We start from the raw sequence: 6,665 nt of genomic DNA, 5'->3' as shown, positions 1-6,665 counted from the left end.
CACTAAATAATGAGTCCTCATGAGTACAAATATATTGCTTTCAAATCTCAAAGTCATACATAGATATTAGCTATTGTTATTAAATGTTACCTATTAAAATGAGATTTTGGGGGATGATATTCTAACTTTAAAGCCTGTGACCCTGGTTCACTAACATCATGCTGTTTATCTCTCTTGCCCAGGAAGGATTTTCAAAGGTGTCACATGAGAAGGGCCCCCAGTCTCCCAAGAAGAGCTGAGCCAGGGGCTGAGGTGGGGCCAACCTCCACAGGGGACTGTTAGTGGAGATGCCTTGCCTACCAAGATGCTGGGGAATTGATGTTTTGATTTCTGGGCTTCAGCATCTCTGGCAGTTCAGTGCAAGTCACTTGACATGCTACCCCTGTGCCTGTATTGATGCAGCTGGGGAGGCTGAACCCACAAAGCCAGGACCAGCCTTGTTCTGCCAGCAACTCTGAAGATCCTGGCCCCCTGGCTGGGAGCAGACTCCAGGCCTGCTGGCCCCTCTGAGGGATGATCATTAGTCTTTCTGTCTCATAATTGGGCTGTAAACACCCAGCAGAATAAGAGACCCAGGAGCTATAATTATGAGCTATTAGCCATGTGGCCCAGAATTGCTGACTCCACATAGTGTCTCCTCCCTCTTCCCAGCAGGACCTCAGTCTCCCAAACTTCAGATCTGCCGGTTCTTGGGAAGAATTCCAAACAGACAACTCATTCCCCAGCTCCTCTCAGCAGGAGAATAGAATTAGTTCCATCTCCCAGGATTCCAAGGAGTTGTAGTCAAGAGACCTGAGTTCTAATTCTGGTTCTGTCATTTATAGCCATATGATCACAAGCAAGTCAGTTCCTGTCTTAGAGACTGTTTCCTCCACTGTAAAATGGGGGGTGGGGATGGAGTAGTATTACTCCTGTGATCCACCATACAGTGTCATTATAAAAAAAAAACAAAACAACACTTTGTAAATCATTAAGTTCAATAGAAATTGGAATTCTTGACATGGTGCACTGCTATCTTCTGCCCTGTTCAGACTACATCTGGTATACGGGGTGTAGGTCTGGGCTACCCTTTAGGAAAAGTATTGATAACCTGAAGAATATCCAGAGGAGAGAACTTAGTCCTATAGAGCGGAGATTTTGATCTGGAAGGCGCTTCTGAGACCTGCTCGATCACACGGCTAACATATCAGAAGCAGGGCTTCCTCATTCTTAAACCCAGAGCTCTATCTATAAAACCACACAGTTCAAGTTAATGCCTCAAGAAGGAACTGGCAGATATTTAGCTCAGACAAAAAAAAAACAGATTTAGTGGGAACTCAATGGTTGGCCCCCTATTAACTACTCAGTGCTCTTAGAGGATCCTTGATTTAGATCCAGGAGGGACCTTAGAGTTGACTTAGTCTGACCCTCTCTGCCCCCTGGTTTGCAGACAAGGAAATTGAGGTGTAGTGAGCTTAACTACTAGCCACCAGGCACATAGCTGGCATGTGCCAAAAGGGAGATGAACCCAGGTTTGCTAACTCCACTGGGACCACAAAGGGCAGTAGATTTTCAGTCATGGCCAACTCTTTGTGACCCTATTTGGGGTTTTCTTGGCACAGATGCTGGAGTGGTTTGCTATTTCCTTCTCCAGCTCATTTAGATGAGGAAACTGAGGCAAACAGGGAGAAGTGACTTGCCCAATGTCACACAGCTAGTAAGTGTCTGAGGCAGAATTTGAACTCAAGTCTTCCTAACTCCAGATTCAGAACTCCCTCCACTGTGCCACCTAGCTGCTCCAACTCCAAGTCTGCTACTCAAATTTATGTCCTGAATATTAGTTGAAGGAAGGTTGTGTGTGTGTGTGTGTATGTATGTAATATTTAGCCTGGAGGAGAGATTAGAAATGGGCTGGGAAGATGACAACCTTTAGCTCTTTGAAGGGCAGTCACGTGGAAGAGGGATTGGAGTGGTCTACTTAGCCCCTAAGGGTGGGAACTAGGAACAGTGGGTAAAAATTGCAAAGAGATGAATTTAGGCTTGAATTTTTGAGTAAATAAACCCTTTCTCACAACGAGTACTACTTCACGTGGAATCCCCTTTACAAGAGGTATTCATGCAGAGCCCACTTCTCTCCCCTGACACCATCACCACCTAGGTACCAGTCCTCCTCACCTCAAGCTTGCACTATCCACATAGCCTGCAGATTGCTCTTTTTATCATGGATCTCTGGATGAAGACAACACTCTTTTTCTTGGATTTCAATAATACATATATAGTTAAATTTGTGTATTCCTTTATAATCTTGTGGACAATCTATTAACAAATTTTTTTCTGTAACCTTTAGAACTACATAAAGGTTCCTCCCATCGAGGTAGATCAGTGATGAAAAACAGCCAAATATGAGCATCAAGAAACCTTCTGGTCTTTGTAGTGCATGATCCGTATGTGTTTCTGAGAAGCAATAGAAGTTAGAATGGTTTGTGGGAAGAGTGGGGGGTAGAGGGGTGAGTGAGAATGTAAGAAGAGGAGGACAAGTGAGAATGTAGGATTTGTTGAGCTGTGCGTGTGTGTGTGTGTGTGTGTGTGTGTGTGTGTGTGTGTGTGTGTAAGGTTACTCAATTCTGTGTAGTGAAGAAAATGGTTTTTCTGCTGACCTTTAATTGTGAAAGTTTTTACACTTGAATAGACTGAAAGGAAGGAAGGAAGGAAGGAAAGAAAGAGAGAAAGAAAGGAAGGAAGAAAGGAAGAAAGAAAGAAAGAAAGAAAGAAAGAAAGAAAGAAAGAAAGAAAGAAAGAAAGAAAGAAAGAAAGGAAGAAAGAAAGAAAGAAGTGTAGCCATGGAGGGAGAGCATTGACAGGAGGGTCAAATATTCATGTGCTTTCCTTACAACACCCCTGATCACTCCTCCACTCAAGGATCTTCAATAGCTCCCTATCAGATTAATTATAAACTCCCCTGCCTGGCATTTAAAGCCCTCCACAGTCTGGCACCCACATGCCTTTCCAGACATTTTCTATTATCCCCAATATGCTCGTTATACTCCAATCATACTGGCCTAACTCCTTTGTCCAAACTTGAAATTCCATTTCCCATCTCTGTCTTTGCACAAACACATTGCTCATGCACTCCTGTTTTGCACAACCTCCCGATGACTCTGAGAATCTTCAGCTTCTTTCAAGGATAGGCTCGGTTTCCCAGCATTTGATGTCTGAGCTGATGCCTTTCTGACCTGGAGCCATCTGGCAATTTCCAATAATGGCTCACTGATCAGGATGAATAGTCTTCCCAATTCATGTTGGAAGTCATGGACAGATGGGAATTCGGGGAATTCCAGAAAGGGGCTAGATTCACCAGTCAAGGCTAGAGAGGAGCAGATCAGAGAACAGAGCGCTGACTCTTTCATGTTTTCCCATTTTCCAGAAGAAATAAATCATGGCTTTAGAATAAAGGTGAAAGAAGCCTGGTTTATCCTCCCAAGATTAGAAATGGAGGCAACATAGTGGGATAGAAAGAGAGCTGGACTTTGGAGTCAGAGACAGAATCAATCACATAATCTCAGAGTTAGGAGAGAGATCAAGTCAGTCTATGTCTGAAGGCAGTCTGTATTAAAGCCAGATTTGAATACATCTCTTAAAGATTAGTCCGCTATCCATCCTGCCATAATTCCTTTCTTATCAATATCCTTCCTAAAATTGTGGTACCCTCAAGATAAATTTACTACTCCAGCTTGTAGTATGGCTAGAACAGAGTATTTTGGGACCATCAGCCACTTCAATCTGGATACTATGCTACTTTTAATGCAATGCTACACTGTTTGAGACATAGTGAACTTGTGGTCCACTGAAAACCCCAGATCTTTTTTTCTGGCTAGTCCTGCTTCCTCTTCTCCACAATGAATCCTGAGTAGTCATCATTAACAGGTTGACAATAGGGTGGGAGAACTCATCTCCCCTCCTTGGTAATAAGGTGCTACAAGGGTCACTTCTCATTCCATTTGATTCCAGAAAACACTGGGTACCCCTCTTCCAAAAGGATGGATGGGGGGAATTAACTCATGACCTCTCTTTTAAGCTGTCAAAGAATTCCTAAGCCCCTCTACTCTCTGTCCTTTCTATCATTCTGCCTGCAAGGTCTCCTTGCTTCCCTTCCCCCATACCACCCGCCTCCAATGGGCAAAAAATAGCAGAGCATGAAAAAGCTTTTTAAGTTCTCTTTTGTTGCATCTGCTGCCTTGGGTCTCAATGCCCTGCTTTGTGTGTCCCGGCTGATCCATCTGTCTGGGATTATAAACTCTGGGAGGCAGGGACCAGGCCTTTATTTGATTAGTCTCGGAACAATTCTTCCCAAGGCACACATAGCTCAAGCCGAGCACTCTAGGTGGAAGGGGAGGGAGACCATAGCTGATTGATATGGGGGGAGGAGGTAGTGTCCAGCCTAACCTCACCCTCTACCTCCCCCCTCCTCCATCCTAGGCCCAATGGGATGAGGGGGGACAGATGTTTTTCTCTTCCACCCTCGTTACTGCTAGAGCAACTTAGGGCTCTCGGGGGAGATTTCAAGAATCAGCCAGAAGCAGGACTGAGATTAGAATGGCCTGGACAAGATTAGAAAATCAAGCATTCTTTGTGTCACTGCCCACCCTGGGTTTGGAGTCTTCCTGAACAACCAAAATATTTTTGAAAAGTGGCCCTCACAGAGCTCTTTCTCCTGCAAGAAGTCAGCTCCCTTTCTCACCCTCTTACCAAAGACCACCCCTTGGGCCGTGGGTGCTGCCAGGGGTGGACCTGAGAATAATAGTAGCTGGCATTTATGGAGAGCTTTCTATGTGCCAAACTTCGTGCTCAGTGATTTATAATCATTATCTCATTGTCTCACACATGTGACTTAACTTGTTATAAAGTAAATGCCTGTGGACCCAATAGGGAGTCCGCTAAGACTGGTTATTGAAAATACATGCATAGACACATACACACATGTATATACACATATATGCACATATACACACACATAGAGACACATACATATACACATACAGAACATATGCCCAAACTAGGATATTCCAAAATGGTGTGTGTATGTGCATGTATACATACACGTATACATATATGCATGCACATACATATGCACACATACATACACACATACAATGTATATGTATATGTGCATATCTATGATATGTAATTATAATATATTCTAATATATTATTAATCATATAAATAATATGTATAATACGATATATATGTATAATATATGCACGCACATATATATGCATATATTATCTATCAAGATTGTAGGGTATCATACATATATACATATATACACACATACATACATGCACATACATATGTGTGTTTGTATGAGACACCCTGCAATCCTGAGGCTAATGGTGATTAAATGACACACCCAAGGTGCATAATAAGTGCTTACTGATTTGATTTGCCAACCATCTTTTGATCCTCTGGGGCTGGACTTCTCTGAAGGTGGCTAGGCCTGTTCTGAAATTGCAAAGCAGCCACCAGCCCCAGCTTGGCAGGATCTGAGGGTAGGTGAGAAAACTATCTGTCATTCCCTATCCCATCAGGCCAAGGACGGAGCAGTAGATTAGAATCCAGTCACCAGTTGATTCTTACTCAGGTTATGATCCAATGAAATTCAGGCAAGAAGAGTATCTATTTTCATTGGAAAAGGGGGCATTTCTGAGCATTTTATATACTTAAAAGCATCCCAGTTTATCCTTCAATTGGTCACTGCTGACCTATTTTCATTTAATCAAGGACAGCTTTCTGGGAAAATGGGGTTCGATTCAATTTGACTCAATTAAGAAGCATTTGTGAAGGGTCTGCTCTATGCCAGGTATTGAGCCAGGTGCTAAGGATATGCAGAAACAGCAGCCATAATTCACATCCTCAGGAAGCTCCCATTCAAAAGGAGGAAATAACACAAGTGAATAATAATTTAATTCTACAAGCAGTTATTAAGGGACAACCTTCTACGGGCAAGGTCCTGTACTAGGCCTTGAGAATCAAAATCAGTAAATCAAGCTGAAACAGCTCCTGTCCTCAAGGATCTTACATTTCATTCCTCCTCTCTTGTCTTCAGTTTTCTTATCTATAAAATGGCAAGTGGGCTGTCACGCCTTCCAGGTTTAACATACTGGACTGTGATTCCTTTACTATTTTCTACCAGAGGGCATGTGACGCTAAATTGGCCAAAAAAATTGCCTCATGGGCCCAGTTTTTAGGAACATACTTGATAAGTGAAGGAGGGATCCCAAAGAAGAGAGGAGATTTGGGAGTGAGCCCGGGATCCAGGGTGTATAAGATCCCCTGAGGTGGCTGTATGGGCTGACAAACTGGCAGGAAAGAAGATCTTGGAATACATACACTCATGGTCCCGAGATGTGCCTGAGCTAGTGTGTTCCTGGGAGAGGCAGTGTCAGAGCCTCAGGTGACATATTTTATGCCCAAAGCAAGTGGTCTGAAGCAGGAGCTAGGATGCTTCTGGGGAGAGCTCCCTGGCAGCCTGGGGATGGAGCTCACCTGGGCCATGGCTGGCTCCCTGAAGGAGGAAGCACGCACCATCTGTCAGCTTCCTATTTTAACTAATTATTCTTGTTACTGGAGAGGCAGTGTTGGGTGAAGTGGCTGCAGAGCTGCTCTTGGAGTCTGAAAGATCTCTGTTT

At 43.5% G+C, this 6,665-nt stretch overlaps 1 non-coding gene across 1 annotated transcript; it reads left to right on the top strand.

Moving 5' to 3' along the window:
• The first annotated feature begins 2,356 nt into the window (after positions 1–2,356).
• LOC118855581 lies at positions 2,357–2,439 on the top strand. The gene has a single exon (XR_005010756.1). It is a non-coding gene; the product is annotated as a small nucleolar RNA U2-19 (small nucleolar RNA).
• The last annotated feature ends 4,226 nt before the right edge of the window (positions 2,440–6,665 follow it).

The sequence above is a fragment of the Trichosurus vulpecula genome, chromosome 6 (assembly GCF_011100635.1).
Source record: "Trichosurus vulpecula isolate mTriVul1 chromosome 6, mTriVul1.pri, whole genome shotgun sequence".
Classification (NCBI taxonomy): Eukaryota; Metazoa; Chordata; class Mammalia; order Diprotodontia; family Phalangeridae; genus Trichosurus; species Trichosurus vulpecula.
Note: the sequence above shows the minus strand (reverse complement) of the source record. Positions and strands in the feature narration are given on the sequence as shown.